The sequence below is a fragment of the Dama dama genome, chromosome 19 (genome assembly GCF_033118175.1).
Source record: "Dama dama isolate Ldn47 chromosome 19, ASM3311817v1, whole genome shotgun sequence".
Classification (NCBI taxonomy): Eukaryota; Metazoa; Chordata; class Mammalia; order Artiodactyla; family Cervidae; genus Dama; species Dama dama.
In genome coordinates, this window is record NC_083699.1 from 76,400,920 (window position 1) to 76,416,440 (window position 15,521).

The following is a 15,521-nucleotide window of genomic DNA, read 5'->3' on the forward strand; positions in this document are numbered from 1 at the left end:
GCTAACTAGCTACTCAACATGAAGGGCTTTCCAGGTGGTGCTAGTGGTAAAGAACTTGCCTGTCAATGCAGGAGATGTTAAAGATGTGGTTCAATCCCTGAGTTGGGAAGATCAGAAGAGGATATGGCAACACACTCCAGTATTTTTGCCTGGAGAATCCCATGGACAGAGAAGCCTGGTGGGTTATAGTCTATGGGATCACAAAGAGTTGGACATGATTGAACATCTGATCATAGCACTCAACACTAAAGGAACATTGATTTTCAGTTACATCTGGGACTTCCCTGGTGGTCCAATGGTGAAGAATATGTCTGCCAATCCAGGGAACATGGGTTTGATTCCTGGTCTGGGAAGATCCCACATGCTGTGGGGCAACTAAGCCCACACGCCACAGCTGCTGAGCCAGTGCCCTAAACCTATGCTCCGCAACAAGAGAAGCCACCACAATGAAAAGCTCGCACACTGCCACTAGAGAGTAGCCTCTACTTGCTGCAACTAGAGAAAGCCTGTTGTAGCAGCTAACACCCAGGGCAGTAAAAAAATTATTATTTACTTAAAAATAAATGAATAATAAATAAATAACATCTAGAGGATATTTTCTAGAAATGCCATTCACAGAAAAGCCTGCACATATATTACACATACTACTAATTCTTTGGTCACAGAACTTTTAACTTCATTTGTTGTTTAGTTGCTAAGTTGTGTCCAACTCTTTGTAACCCCATGGACTGCAGCATGCTAGGCTTCCCTGTCTTTCACTGTCTCCCGGAGCTTGCTCAAACTCCATGTCGGCTGAGTCAGTGGTGCCATCCAACCATCTCATCCTCTGCCGCCCCCTTCTCCTCTTGCCCTCAATCTTTCCCAGTATCAGGGTCTTTTCCAATAAGTCGACTGTGCATCAGGTGGCCAAAGTATTGGAGCTTCAGCATCAGTCCTTCCAAAGAATATTCAGGGTTGATTTCCTTTAGGATTGACTGGTTTGATCTCCTGAGAAGCCACAGTATACTGTAGCTAAAAGCATGGTCCCTGGGGTTCAAATCTTACTTGTCACTTATGAGCTGTGTCATTTTGGTCAAGTTACTTAACTTCATTGCCCTGCAGTTTCCCCATCTGTAAAGAGAAGATAATAACAGCACAGTCCTGTTGTGTGGATAATCAAGCGAACAGGAGTTAAGTACTTAGCATGGGGCCTGGAGTAAGGCCAGTGTTTATGGAATGCCAGCTGGTAACACACTGTTGTTTTAAATTCTTTCACCAAAGTCTTGGGTTAAAATTTTAATCATGTACTTTTCGTCTTATTGCCAAGGAGGTGAGGACCTAGTTGATAATGAATGCCTGAAGATGATATCTCCTTTACCAACTATAACATTTATCATGGTCAGGTCTTTTCCATCATAGCATACAAAATGAAGTGACTTGTCCCCTTTGATGGATGGATTAGTCAGTGCTCAGATGCTTTCTGAGTAGACACGGTTACTAGAAAAGTGTCCTGGATTACAGGACAGGCGTAATGGATTTAGTACCACCTTGCTTTGCAAGGACCTGAAGTCGTTTACCACCTTGAAGCCTTGCTGTGCTTTTCTGTAAAGTGAGGAAGCAGGGCTGCCTAATCTATGTCTTTGGGAGCCCTTGGCTTTGGCGTCATTTGGTTGTACTCTAAGTAAATGTCAGAGGCGTATCTCTGAGACTCTGTTCTTAACAGCTAACTTTCCTATTTTTAAACATGAACCAGAAGATCCAATTTCAACCTGTGGCAAAGAAAATTCACAGTGAAACGATTGCCACAATCCATGATGTGTCTCAAATTTTCTAAGCTGAAATCTATACAGCTCTTGGGTGCTAAATGTCTCAATCTATAAAAAGAGATGGGTGATATTTCAGAAGCTTTGGATACATTAAGAGAAAGTTGTCAATTTTAGCACTGTATTATTTTCCTAGCTTTAGGACACTTGGCCCAGGCAACAGAGAGGCAGTCCCTCATACCTATTCCCGGCATGGGAGACTATGTGCTGAAGACCCCGGTTGGCCAACTCCATGATTCACTGTGACTCATGCCTTGTTTATCTGATCTGAGAACAGTGACTGTCCGTAGGAGTGGAGGTGAGTCGAGGAGAAGCAGGGGCAGCAGAACAGAAGCATCTTGGGGTCTTTTTCCAAAATACCCATCACCCTCCCACCCACCACTATTCTGATATACCTTGGCTACAGAAGGAGGTGAGGATATGGACCATGCATATTTTAAAAAGCTCCCCAAGAGGTTATAATCAAAGAGCTCCTTCCTACTCACTGCCCTCCTTCCTGCCTCAGCCCATCCCTTATAGAGAAGTCTAATCCCATAAACTAAGTGGTATTTGACAAACACAGATTATTATGAAAACCAAGATAAGATCCAGAGCGGGGCAAGGGGAGTTCCCAAAGATTTTTCAAGTGCTGGTTAATGCAAAGGTAGAACTTTCTCCTGCCATAACACATAGAAATGAGAATAAAACAATGCTCAATTTAAAATATGCAGCTGAGTGCTGCAGTTTCAATACCCAGCAAGTTGGGTGGGGGGAGGTGATGGTGCTTGATGCCAGCACCAAGGTACTAGAGCTGAGATGCCAGTGAAAATCTGGCCAATCAGTACAGGGAGCCAGAAAATCTCTACCAACAAGTAAGCCTGACTCTGTCTGAGGTTTGAGAAGGGGTAGAAGTTGAAGGGAAGAAAGATTCTTCCTTGAGAAATGGGACCTCCCAACCAGTACCTCAAGCATGGCTAACATATAAACTTATACAACTTGGTGTAGAAACCCTATACTTGGTTTGAGAACACCCAACAGAAAAATGCAAAATTGCTTTATAGGAACATTTTTACAAACCAAAGTGCACTGAAGTCTCTCAGAGGGAAAAATAAAAAGCACTTTCATCAAAGATGAACTTCCCTGGTGGCTCAGACGGTAAAGCGTCTGCCTACAATGCGGGAGACCCGGGTTTGATTCCTGGGTCGGGAAGACCCACTGGAGAAGGAAATGGCAACCCACTCCAGTACTCTTGCCTGGAAAATCCCACGGACGGACGAGCCTGGTAGGCTACAGTCCATGGAGTCGCAAAGAGTCGGACACGACTGAGTGACTTCACTTGTCACTTTCACCAAAGATGAGTTCACAACAAAAAATTACAAACCAAGTGAGAAAAAAAATCCACCATGAGAGAACAGTCAGCAGACACAAAAACAGGGAGATGAGTTCTCCTTCAATCTTAGAAAATACAGCGATCTGCTTGAATTATACGAAAGCTGTGTTTAAAGGGATTAAAAGCTCACTAAAACATCAACAAGATTGCTTTTTCAACTGAACAAGCTGATTCAAAAGTTCATAAAGGAAAAGAAAATTAAGAATAGCAGAGAAGTTTTGAAAAAAGAACAAAAGGAAAATAATACTCTACAACATATCAACTGAACAAAATAGTAAATCCAGAAATAAACATATATTTCTCAAGTATTTACTTGAATTTGGTATGCAAAATAATAGTGGGATTTCCAATTAGTCAAGAAGAGATAGATCAACCGATAAATGTTATAGAAACTATATGGCAGTCATCTTGGGGGGAAAATATTTAAGCTATACATTCTATGCCAAGGGGAAACCAGACATAAAAGTACTTAACTCACAGAATAATTTTAGTGAGGAGGATAATTTGAAATGGAACATTAAGCCCAACAACCTTAGAGTAAAAGACTGATACACTTAAGTACATAAAAGTAAATAGTTTTTACACTAAAATTCATCAGAAGCAAAGTTTAAGAATAATTTACAATTGAGATATGAATTTTAGTGTTTTTCCCCCTCCAGACAAATGTACACATAAAGAGCTCTTACAAATTAACACTAAAAACTAAAAAACCAACCAAAAAAAATGGGGAAAAGATCAGTGTAGATAGTTCACAGAAAATGAAAAACAAATGCCTTTAGATATATGAAAAGAAACTCAACCTCACCTATATAAAGCAATACAATTAAAACTACACTGAGATGATATTCTTCACCCATCAGATTGGCAAAATTCCCCAAGGTGTGTCACCATGTTGGTGAGTCTGACGGGAGAAACGGGCCATCACATACATTGCTAGAGAACTAGTATAGCCAGGTATAAACAAGCATAACCTGTTAGGAAAGCAATGTGACAATATCCACCAAGATTATAAATGCTACACCCTTCAGCCCAGTAATTCTACTTCTAGTAATCCAACCTGGAGGTATACTTTCTTATGTGTGAATAGACATATAAATGGTGTTCATTGTAGCATCATTATAACAACAAAAGTTTAGAAATAATCTAAATATCTATCAATAAGGATTAAACAAATTAGGAAACACCCATACAACAGATCATGATGCTCAAAAATTAATAATAAGGGAAGATTTTATGTACTTTACATCATTGACTCTGGGCTTCCCTCGTGGCTCAGACAGTAAAGAGTCTGCCTGCAATGCAGGAGACCTGAGTTCAGTCCCTGGGTTGGGAAGATCCCCTGGCAGAAGAAATGGCAACCCACTTCAGTATTCTTGCCTGGAAAATCCCATGGAGGTAGGAGCCTGGTGGGCTACAGTCCAATGGGCTGCAGGGTTGGACATGACTGAGTGACTCATTGGACTGGATAGAAAAGTAAACTAGTACATTTGAGAAAATATAAAATAGCGTTTCTGGAAATGAAATACACAGTCAATGTAGTTAAAAACTTACCGAATAGGTTAAACAGATTAAACACAGCTGAAGAGAGAACGAGGCTAATATAAGATGTATCTGAGGAGCCCACACAAAACTCAGCAAAGATGAAGAGAGAAAAATATGAATAAAAGGTCAAGGGATATGTAGGAAATAATGAGAAATCCCCAAATTTATTTCATAGAAGACTAGAAGAAAATAGGAAGAACGGACATGAGGCAATAGTGGAGGAGATATTGCTGAGAATTTTCCAGGGTTGATGATGAAAAACATAAATTATCAGAATCAGAGAGTACAATGAGTTTTAGCAAGCTAATAAAATAATCTTCATCTAGATATATCATGGTGAAAACTCAGAATACTAATAATTTAAAATTAAAAGAACTCTCAACATTGTCCAGAGAGAAAGAAAAGATTACCCTTAAAGAGGTAACAATGGAAACACATTGTCAATTATTATGGCAGGAGAATAATGAATAGCATCTTCAGAACATTAAGGGAAAATGGTCATCCTAAATTCCATACATAGCTAAATTATGATTCAAGAAATGGTGAGGACTTCCCTGGTGGTGCAGTGGATGAGAATCTGCCTGCAAATAAAGGGGACATGGGTTCAATCCCTGGTCCAGGAAGATTCCACATGCTATGGGGCAACTAAGCCCGTGTACCACAACTTCTGCATCCACGCTCTAGAGCCTACGAGCTACAACTACTAAGCCTGTGTCCAGGAACTACTAAAGCCCAAGCACCCAAATCTGCACAATGTAACTACTGAACCCACGTGCTGCAACTGTGGAAACCCGCGTGCCTAGAGCCTATGCTCCCCAATAAGAGAAGCCGCCCCAGTGAGAAGCCTGTACACTGCCATGGAGAGTAGCCCACACTCACAGCAACTAGACAAAGCCCGTGGTCCAGGGCAACCAAAAATAAATAAATGCAATTATTTAAAAAAAAGAAATGGTGAAATGAAACATACCTTTCATAAATTTTCATAAAAGAAATCCTAAACTACATTCTTCAGCAGAAAGAAAATTGCTAGGTGGGGTTACACTGCGTGGAAAGATGTGCTTACCCATTCTCTTTTGTAGGAGGCTGTTCCTAGTTTGAAGGAAACGATCATTTCATGGAACTACTAAATGAATGCAGTACTTTGGTTGGTTTTATGAATAAAGCTGTTTCTGGTCAAGTCTTTGAGTGGACATACATCTTCCTTTCTCCTAAGAGGAAATCGCTGAGTCATTGAGTAGGAGTCTGTTTAACATGAGTAGAAACCGTCAAGTGTTTTTTTTCATTCATACTAAACAACTGGAATCCTTTAACTGAGGATTAGAAGGGAATTCCACAACCTAGCCCATATATTATGCTCAATGGTAAAATATAATAATTACTCCCATTAAATTAAGGAAAAATATCCATTACCATTTCTAATCAATATTGTCTCTAAAAGCATCACAAAATAAAAACAAAAGATAAAAGATTAGAAATGATAAAAATGTACCATTTGCAGATCATATAACTTTTCAAAGAAAATCCAAGTGACTCTAATAACTATTTTAAAAAAGGAGAATCCAGCAAGGTGGCTTCATAAAAGACTGATATACAAAAAAAAAAAATTGAAAAAAAAAAAAAACAAAAAACAAAAACAAACAAAAAAAAATTGAATGCCTGTATACCAAACAATCCATTAGAATGTACATTTTTAAATAATCTCATAGCAATAAAGAGATTATAGGTATATGTGTTAAGACCTGTTCAGAGACAACTGCAGAGCATTGTTGTAAGACATAAAAGCTTACCTAAACAAATGGGATTTAGCACTTTTATGGGGAAAAGACTCATACAGTAAAGATTTGATCTCTTCTTAAATTAACCTACAAATTCAGTATGGTTCTGACCAAAATCTTGGTATGATTCTTCAGAGATTTTGACAAGCCAAATAAAACAACAAGGGTAGACAGTACAATTTTAAAGAAGAATAAGGAGAGTCGAACCCCTACAAGATAGTGAGTCTTCTTTTAACTACAGGAATTAAAACCATATTTTATAGTACAAGAATACAACACTGGCCCTAGTGGAACAGAATAGAATTCTCAGAAATAGACCCAGATATACATACATGAGAAAGATGCTATTAAAGTTTAGTAGGTACCTTGCAAAACACATTTAACCTGAATCTAATCAAGCCTCTAGACTGAAGTTCAAGTATACAGGACATTTGAATATGATGCCAAACAAACATATTAAATGACACCATCAAGAAATACTCCAATAAATTTGAGTATGATGCATTCTATAACACAACTGGCCTTCAAATGGGGAAACTGGACTACGGTTTAGACATTACATGATATTAAGTAAGTATTGTTACATTTTAGGTTTCATATTGATATGATTATGTAGGAGGATACACTTATTTTTGAGATGAATAATGAAATATTTAGGGGTGAAGTACCATAACATTGCCACTTATTTGCAAATGGTTCAGCAAACCATACATACACACATATATACATATACCAATATATGGCAAAATGTTAAAATTAAATCCAGATGGTTGGTATGCAGAACATTATTTTATTACTTTTAGTCTTTTTTGTATATTAAAAATTTTCACAGTGAAATATTGAAAAAAATTTTTGGAAAAGCACATAAGCAAAAAATGATGCTGAGAAAATTCAGTGGCCTCATAAAAATTAGATTTCTACTTCACATTTTAGAAGAAAATGAAACAAAATCATATCTTTAGAAGAAAAATAATTTCTATTTTTTTAGAGTAAGGAAGAAGTTCTCAAAAAAGGTACAGAATAAGAGCCTTAAAAAGGGATTAGTACATTTTATTTCACTAAATTTAAAAAGGATAAATAAAAGACACCAAACCCAAGAAAAGCCAGAGAGACTAGGAGAAAGTATTTGCCATGCACATAACCCAGAAAAATGGTTTCTCAACTATATAAAGAACTTAGGCATGTCAACAAAAACTAAATAGAAAAATGTGCACAAATTGCTACCAGAAAAATTCACTATCAGATGAAAAGTTTAAACAGCTCATAGACATAACAAAAGTTATGTAATTTCAGGAGGAGTTAATTAAAATGTGACACTATTTCACACACGTATTGACAAAAACAAAACAAAATGAAATGAATATGGCAATATTTTGACAGAATCAAAATTCTGTGTAACTCTGGTAGTCCAGCTGCTTCAAAGAAAAATATGATAGCAGCCAGTAATACTGAAGGCTGGCATACAAGTCACCTACAAATTCCATTTACAGAAGGTCTCATTCATGTGCACAAAGACGTTCAGCCTAGTACTGTTTAGAATTGAAATATCAGAAACAACCCAAGCGTTAATCAAGGGAGGACTGGCTAAGTGATCTGGGTATACTCATATAATGGGAAACTACCCAGCACTCATGATGAATGACCTGTGCTCATCTCAACATGGAAAATCTAGCAAACATGATGTTGAGCAATCAAAGCAAGTTGACAATGAATGTGCAAAGCATCGTAGCATTCATATAAATTTTAAAATGCCCCAAACCAAAACAAACCAACCTACATTTGTTGTTGTTGTTACAATTACTCATTTATAAGTATACAGCAGGCAGCTTCTAGGCTTCCCTGGTGTCTCAGATGGTAAAGAATCCTTCTGCAATGCAGGACACCTGGGTTTGATCCCTGGGTCAGGAAGATTCCCTGGAGAATGGAATGGCAACCCACTCCAGTATTCTTGAAGGGAATCAAGGGATTAGACCTGATAGATAGAGTGTCTGAAGAACTATGGATGGAGATTCGTGACATTGTACAGGAGGAGGTGATCAAAACCATTCCCAAGGGGGGAAAAATGCAAAAGGCAAAATGGTTGTCTGAGGAGGCCTTACAAATAGCTGTAAAAAGAAGAGAAGCAAAAGGCAAAGGAGAAAAGGAAAGATACATCCATCCGAATGCAGAGTTCCAAAAAATAGCAAGGAGAGATAAGAAAGCCTTCCTAAATGATCAATACAAAGAAATAGAGGAAAACAATAGAATGGGAAAGACTAGAGATCTCTTCAAGAAAATCAGAGATACCAAGGGAACATTTCATGCAAAGATGGGTTTGATAAAGGACAGAAATGGTATGGACCTAACAGGAGCAGAAGATATTAAGAAGAGGTGGCAAGAATATACAGAAGAACTGTACAAAATAGATCTTCATGACCCAGATAATCACGATGGTGTGATCACTCACCTAGAGCCAGACATCCTGGAATGTGAAGTCAAGTGGGCCTTAGGAAGCATCACTATGAACAAAGCTAGTGGATGTGATGGAATTCCAGTTGAGCTATTTCAAATCCTAAAAGATGATGCTGTGAAAGTGCTGCACTCAATATGCCAGCAAATCTGGAAAACTCAGCAGTGGCCACAGGACTGGAAAAGGTCAGTTTTCATTCCAGTCCCAAGGAAAGGAAATGCCAAAGAATGCCCAGACTACCGCACAGTTGCACTCATCTCACAGGCTAGCAAAGTAATGCTCAAAATTCTCCAAGCCAGGCTTCAGAAGTATGTGAAATGTGAACTTCCAGGTGTTCAGGCTGGATTTAGAAAAGGCAGAGGAACCAGACATCAAATTGCCAACAGCCACTGGATCATTGAAAATGCAAGAGAGTTCCAGAAAAACATCTACTTCTGCTTTATTGACTATGCCAAAGCCTTTGACTGTGTGGATCACAACAATCTGTGGAAAATTTTTCAAGAGATGGGAATACCAGTCCACTTTACCTGCCTTTTGAGAAATGTGTATGCAGGTCAAGAAGCAACAGTTAGAACCAGACAGGGAAAAGTATACTGGTTCAAATTTGGGAAAGGAGTACCTCAAGGCTGTATATTGTCACCCTGCTTATTTAACTTCTATGCAGAGTACCTCATGCAAAATGCCAGGCTGGGTGAAGCACAAGCTAGAATCAAGACTGACAGGAGAAATATCAATAACCTCAGATATACAGATGACACCACCCTCATGGCAGAAAAAGCGAAAAGGAAATAAAGATCCTCTTGATGAAAGTGAAAGAGGAGAGTGAAAAAGCTGGCTTAAAACTCAACATTCAAAAATCCGGTCCCATCAGTTCACAGCAAATAGATGGGGAAACAATGGAAACAGTGACAGACTTTATTTTACTGGGCTCCAAAATCACTGCAGATGGTGACTTCAGCCATGAAATTAAAAGACACTTGCTCCTTGGATGAAAAGCTCTGACCAACCTAGACAGCATATTAAAAAGCAGAGACATTACTTTGCCAACAAAGGTCCATCTAATCAAAGCTACAGTTTTTCCAGTAGTCATGTATGGATGTGAGAGTTGGACTATAAAGAAAGCTGAGAGCTGAAGAATTGATGCTTTTGAACTGTGGTGTTGGAGAAGACTCTTGAGAGTCCCTTGGACTGCAAGGAGATCCAACCAGTCCATCCTAAAGGAAATCAGTCCTGAATATTCATTAGAAGGACTGATGCTGAAGCTGAAGCTCCAATACTTTGGCCACCTGATGTGAAGAACTGACTCATTGGAAAAGACCTGATGCTGGGAAAGATTGAAGGCAAAAGAAGAAGGGGATGACAGATGATGAGATGGTTGGATGGCATCACCGACTTGGTGGACATGAGTTTGAGCAAGCTCCAGGAGTTGGTGATGGACAGGAAAGCCTGACATGCTGCAGTTCATGGGGTCACAAAGAGTTGGACATGACTGAGCGACTGAACTGAGCAGGCAGCTTCTAAGATGACCCGCTGTGATTTCCTGCTGCTTAATATTTATTCCATGTAGTCCTCTGCCAGGTTATATAGTACCAAGCTGGCTCTGTGTGACAAGAGTGTAGGCATAAGTGATAGATTAAATAATAGATTAAAAAATGACACAAACTTCTAAGATTAGATCGTAAAAGGGCCATGGCTTCATGTCATGGACTCTATTTGCTCTCTCTCTCTCTCTCTCTCTGGAGTCACCTGTTCTGGGGTGATCAGCGCCCTGACTTGTGAACATTTGGGCGGGCCAGTGATGAGGTCCATACAGCAAGGAAAGAGGGCTCTAGCCAAAAACCAAGTGAGTGAGCTTGGAAGCGCCCCTCTAGCCTTCAGGTTTCTGCAGCCCCATAAGAGACTCTGGGCCAGGACTACCCAGCTGAGCCCCCTCTCCATTCCTGACCCTCAGTACCTGCACAAGGCCCTGAAGTGCTGCTAAATTCACGGGTAACTGTTACATAGCAATCGATAACTAGTCCAAGATAGTTACAGTCACATAGTGAAGTTTAAACATGTTGTAATTATGAAAAGAATATACACAAATTTCAGGATAAGGAGAAATTCTGGGAAGGCAGTGGGATAGGGTGTTGGCTATATTTATCTATTTCTACAATGAATTTCTGAAGAAATTATGACAAAAGGTTAACATTTGTTACATCTGGGTGTTACCAAGTATGTACATAATATATGGCTCCTTGCAACTGAAAAAATTTTATTTCAAATATGTTATAACTTAAAAATAAACACTTTAAAAAGGAAAAAAGAAAGGCAGCATATCTCTTTCACTTACTATGGCACTTTATTCCACTGTCTGGCTCCTAATTGCTGCCCTGAGGGATGTGATTACTTTAATGGCTAAACAATTTGCACTAAAGAGGAGACAAAGAGTATATTCCCACAGCTGGTAAATTCTAATGTTTAAGTACCAAGACCTTAAATACATTTAAAAAAAAATAGCAACAAAATTTGTATAAGAACACCTAACAAAGAATGCACGGTGAAATGTAGGGAAGAATGTAGCTCTGCTTCAGTTCAGTTCAGTTCAGTTGCTCAGTCATGTCTGACTCTCTGTGACCCCATGGACTGCAGCATGCCAGGCCTCTCTGTCCATCACCAACTCCTGGAGCTTGCTCAAACTCATGTCCACCAAGTCGGTGATGCCATCCAACCATCTCATCCCCTGCCGTCCCCTTCTCCTCCTGCCTTCAATCTTTCCCAGCATCAGGCTCTTTTCCAATGAGTCAGTTCTTCGCATCAGGTGGCCAAAGTATTGGAGCTTCAGCTTCAACATCATTCCTTCCAATGAATATTCAGAACTGATTTCCTTTAGGATGGATTGGTTGGATCTCCTTGCAGTCCAAGGGACTCTCAAGAGTCTTCTCCAACACCACAGTTCAAAAACATCAATCCTTTGGCACTCAGCTTTCTTTATAGTCCAACTCTCTACATGACTACTGGAAAAACCATAGCCTTGACTAGATGGACCTTTGTTGGCAAAGTAATGTCTCTGCTTTTTAATCCACTGTCTAGTTTGGTCATAGCTTTTCTTCCAAGGAGCAAGCATCTTTTAACTTCATGGCTGAAGTCACCATCTGCAGTGATTTTGGAGCCCAAAATAATAAAGTCTGTCACTGTTTTCACTGTTTCCCATCTATTTGCCATGAAGTGATGGGACCAGAAGCCATGATCTTAGTTTTCTGAATGTTGAGTTTTAAGCCAACTTTTTCACTCTCTCTTTCACTTTCATCAAGAGGTTCTTTCGTTCTTTTTTGCTTTCTGCCATAAGGGTGGTGTCATCTGCATATCTGAGGTTATTGATATTTCTCTTGGCAATCTTGATTCCAGCTTGTGCTTCATCCAGTCCACCTTTTTGCATGATGTATTCTGCATATAAGTTAAATAAGCAGGGTGACAATATACAGCATTGAGGTACTCCTTTTCCAATTTGGAGGCATCTTTTGTTCCATGTCCAGTTCTAACTGTTGCTTCTTGACTTGCATACACATTTCTCAAAAGGCAGGTAAGGTGGACTGGTATTCCCATCTCTTGAAAAATTTTCCACAGTTTGTTGTGATCCACACAGTCAAAGGCTTTGGCATAGTCAATAAAGCAGAAGTAGATGTTTTTCTGGAACTCTCTTGCATTTTCAATGATCCAGTGGCTGTTGGCAATTTGATGTCTGGTTCCTCTGCCTTTTGTAAATCCAGCTTGAACATCTGGAAGTTCATGGTTCATGTACTGTTGAAACCTGGCTTGGAGAATTTTGAGAATTACTTTAGTAACGTGTGAGATGAGTGCAATTGTGTGGTAGTCTGAGCATTCTTTGGCATTGGAATGAAAACTGACCTTTTCTAGTCCTGTGGCCACTGCTGAGTTTTCCAGATTTGCTGGCATATTGAGTGTAGCATTTTCACAGCATCATCTTTTAGGATTTAAAATCACTCAACTGGAATTCTATCACCTTCACTAGCTTTGTTCATAGTGATGCTTCCTAAGGCCCACTTGACTTCCCATTCCAGGATGTCTGGCTTTAGGTGAGTGATCACACCATCATGATTATCTGGGTTGTAAAGATCTTTGTTTATATAGTTCTTCTGTGTATTCTTGCCACTTCTTAATATCTTCTGCTTCTGTTAGTCCATACCATTTCCACTCTACTTAGAGATGCTTAATATTAAACTATTTCCAACAGCAATTCACTCAGAAACATACAGTGATTATGCTCTCTGATATATTAAGTGGACAATCTAATGGCTGTTGCCATAGTAGCCTGTACTTTAATTGTATTTAACAAAAGAGTAGAAATTGTGGAGAAACTTGCTCTATTTCTTAGATCCTCTGGGTTGAAGAAGGCAAAGAATCATGGGAGATACAGTAGTGTTTCAGGTTGCAGAGAAAGTGCTCTTTCAGTGATAATCCAGCTGGTTGAAAGAATGAATACATATCTGAAAGGTAAACATTTACTCGTGACTGAAAAAGTGACAAACCTCAAGGTTCCAAGTCTGTTCACTAACGCATAGTCAAAGAAATCCACGTGGGTGCAAGACATTGAATCTGTACATGGGGTGGGATGATTTATTTATAGAGAATATGAAGTGGCCTATAGTCCAGATGGGCTTCCCTGGTGGCTCAGTGGTAAAGAATATGCCTGCCAATGTGGGAGACATGGGTTTGATCCTTGGGTCAGGAAGATCCCCTGGAGGAGGAATTGGCAACCCACTCCAATATTCTTGCCTGGAGAATCCCATGGACAGAGGAGCCTGGTAGGCTACATTCCATGGGGTTGCAAGAGTTGGACATGACTTAGAGACTAAACAATAATAGTCCAGATACAATTTTTCCACTTAATATTTATCTTCTGTCTTCCATATTGTTATTTTACTTAGTGGTAATAGACAGTATTGTTGAAATGAGAATATAAAGCATCACTTATCTGCTTTATTTACTGGGCCTCTATTTTATGACCATGATTTAGCAATTTAGACAGTAAGAAATAAAAACTGAAATCTCACCTCCTGCGGAAGTCAGCTGTGAGCATTTGGCATTGTCCCTGTGTACCCTCCGCCCTCCTTCACTCCCCTCCAAATATCTCCACTGGTCTTAGGTCAAAGTGAAGGTCTGGCTCAAGTGCAGGCGACCAGGATGGTTGGCAGCTTCCCTATCAGTCCTAGAGCTACAGCTACAGCTAATGTTTAAGGCTATTTTTTTAATTCAAATTCATATTTTCTTTCCTTCACTAAATAATAGTCATGTATTTCACTATAACCCTCAATTTTCTTCTGTTTTATCTTTTTTTTGGTTAGTTCTTGTCTACTTCACATTTCTTGTTCTTCCCCTGCTCGCTGAAGAATTGCTTTTGAACTGTGGTGCTAGAGAAGACTCTTAAGAGTCCCTTGCATAGCAAGGAAATCAAACCAGTCAATTCTAAGGGAAATCAACCCTGAGTATACTTTGGAAGGACTGAAGGTGAAGCTGAATCTCCAATACTTTGGCCACCTGATGTGAAGAGCCCACTCACTGGAGAAGACCTTGATGCTGGGAAAGATTGAGGGGAGGGAGGTGACAGGAGATGAGATGGTTGGATGGCATCATCAACTCAATGGACTTGAGTTTGAGCAAACTCTGGGAGACAGTGAAGGACAGGGAAGCCTGGCGTGTTGCAGTCCATGGGGTCACAGAGAGTCAGACATGAGCGAGTGACTGAAGAATCACCTTTAGCATGATATCAGCACAACTCAAGGATGTTCCTGAACCCGAATTCAATGCAGTGGGATGTTTTCCATCCTCTGAAACCCCATCTTTAGTGCAGCATCTCGCCCAGCCTCCACCCTGGTGCATGCGCTTTCTTCATCCCTCTAGCAGTTCAATTTCCTGCCACTTCTGAGATCTGCCTTTTTCTTGCTAGCTTCAGCTATTAGTCAGAAGTACCTGATCCTCCCTCTAAACCGTGTGCTATGGGAACACTCCATTTCAAGCAAACTGCTTACTCTGTAGACCTTTCCAAGTGGAATGGGTTTAACCACCCTATCAGCTTTATTGTGCTCTCCTGGTTTTTCTGAAGAGCCACCCAGTCGTCAAGCTAGACATCGCTGAATAATACTGCTGTGTCATCCTTGTATCATCTCTTGAAAAACATTCTATGAGAAAAATGGACTCCTTAGTTTTAAGATTTTAGGATTTTGAAAATAGCAATGACAAGCATTTAACTCTTATTTCATAATGAAGATATCTTTGAAGAAAAAAATATACACAGCTTATCTATGAATTTTCTTTTTTATTCATTTTGCTTTCATTGCCCCAGAACTGTAATTCATCCCCAAGGTCCCACAGAGTATTGCTGTTCCTGGTATGAGATGCCATTTTAAGTTTAGTATGAGAGGTGACTATAATGACTAACATTTATTGTGCATTTGCTGTGTGCTCAGCACTCACAGCAAGGAGATCCATCCAGTCCATCCTAAAGGAAATCAGTCCTGAATATTCATTGGAAGGACTGATGCTGAAGCTGAAGCCCCAGTACTTTGGCCACCAGATGTGAAGAG

At 39.6% G+C, this 15,521-nt stretch overlaps 1 protein-coding gene across 1 annotated transcript in view; it reads right to left on the minus strand.

The window, feature by feature from the left end:
• Window positions 1-15,521, minus strand: part of BACE2 (beta-secretase 2) — a 106,059-nt gene that overhangs the window by 12,040 nt on the left and 78,498 nt on the right. The gene's annotated exons all lie outside the window — the stretch shown is intronic.